Source organism: Hemiscyllium ocellatum, chromosome 46 (assembly GCF_020745735.1).
Source record: "Hemiscyllium ocellatum isolate sHemOce1 chromosome 46, sHemOce1.pat.X.cur, whole genome shotgun sequence".
Classification (NCBI taxonomy): Eukaryota; Metazoa; Chordata; class Chondrichthyes; order Orectolobiformes; family Hemiscylliidae; genus Hemiscyllium; species Hemiscyllium ocellatum.
In genome coordinates, this window is record NC_083446.1 from 2,197,544 (window position 1) to 2,199,391 (window position 1,848).

General features: G+C 38.9%; 1 non-coding gene across 1 annotated transcript; it reads left to right on the plus strand.

The window, feature by feature from the left end:
- Positions 1-1,292: 1,292 nt before the first annotated feature.
- Positions 1,293-1,374, plus strand: trnas-gcu (transfer RNA serine (anticodon GCU)). The gene has a single exon. It is a non-coding gene; the product is annotated as a tRNA-Ser (tRNA).
- The last annotated feature ends 474 nt before the right edge of the window (positions 1,375-1,848 follow it).

The following is a 1,848-nucleotide window of genomic DNA, read 5'->3' on the forward strand; positions in this document are numbered from 1 at the left end:
AACGATGAGGGTGATAATTGAGGGGGATAATAATGATAATCATGTTAATAACGGTGAGGGTGATAATTGAGGGGATTATATGAATGATAATAATGATAATAACGGTGAGGGTGATAATTGAGGGGATTATACTAATGACAATAATGTTAATAACGGTGAGGGTGATAATTGAGCGGGGAATAAATATGGTAATAATGTTATAACCAGTAAGAGTGATAATTCAGGGGGGTATTAATGATAATAATGTTAATAACGGCGAGGGTGATAATTGAGGAGGATATTAATGATAGTGAGGTTAATAACGGTGAGGGTGACAATTGAGGGGATTATATGAATGATAATAAAGATAATAACGGTGAGGGTTATAATTGAGGGGATTATATTAATGATAATAATTTAATGACAGCGAGGGCGATAATTGAGGGGGATTTTAATGATAATAATGTTAATAACGGTGAGGGTGATAATTGAGGGGATTATATTAATGATAATAATGTTAATAACAGTGAGGGTGATAATTGAGGGGAATTTTAATGATAATAATGTTAATAACGGTGAGGGTGACAATTGAGGGGATTATATGAAAGATAATAATGTTAATAACGGTGAGGGTGATGATTGAGCGGGATGTTAACGATAATCATGTTAATAACGGTGAGGGTGATAATTGAGGAGGACATTAATAACAATAATGTTAATAACGATGAGGGTGATAATTGAGGGCGATAATAATGATAATCATGTTAATAACGGCGAGGGTGATAATTGAGGAGGGTATTAATGATAGTAATGTTAATAACGGTGAGGGTGATAATGAGGGGGATATTCATGATAATCCTGTTAATAACGGTGAGGGTGATAATTGAGGGGATAATAATGGAAACAATGTTAATAACGGTGAGGGTGATTATTGAGGGGGACATTAACAACAATAATGTTAATAACGATGAGGGTGATAATTGAGGGGGATAATAATGATAATCATGTTAATAACGGCGAGGGTGATAATTGAGGGGATTATATGAATGATAATAATGATAATAACGGTCAGGGTGATAATTGAGGGGATTATATTAATGATAATAATGTTAATAACGGTGAGGGTGATAATTGAGTGGGGTATAAATATGGTAATAATGTTATAACCAGTAAGAGTGATAATTCAGGGGAGTATTAACGATAATAATGTTAATAACAGTGAGTGTGATAGTTCAGGGGGTGATTAATGTGATCATGTTGTAAACGCTGGGAGTGATAATTGAAGGGATATCAATGACGCAGCCCCTGGGTTGGACAAGGTGGCCGAGTGGTTAAGGCGATGGATTGCTAATCCATTGTGCTCTGCACGCGTGGGTTCAAATCCCATCCTTGTCGGCCCTTTCTTATGTGCTTGGTGCTGTTCCCCCTCACAGACACACAGATGGAGGGAGCTGGTTTACATCCATGCCTTTCAGGGGTGGCTCAGTGGCTAGCACAGCGCCACGGACCCAGGTTCGATCCCAGCCTTGGGTGACGATCTGTCAGGAGTTTGCACATTTTCTCTGCGTCTGTGTGGGTTTCCTCCCACAATCCAAAGGTGTGCAGGTGCGATGAATTGGCCATGCTGAATTGCCCATGGAATTAGATGCATTAGTCAGGAGTAAATGTGGGGAATGGGGCTGGGTGGGCTACTCTTCAGAGGGTTGGTATGTTCTTGTTGGGCCGAATGGCTTGTTTCGATACTGTAACGAATCTTATCTAATGTAATGATAATTAAGTGGGATACTAATGTTAATTACGGCGAGGGGGATCATTGAGGGAGTTAATGATGACAATGTTAATAATGGTGAGGGTGATAATTGAGGGGTA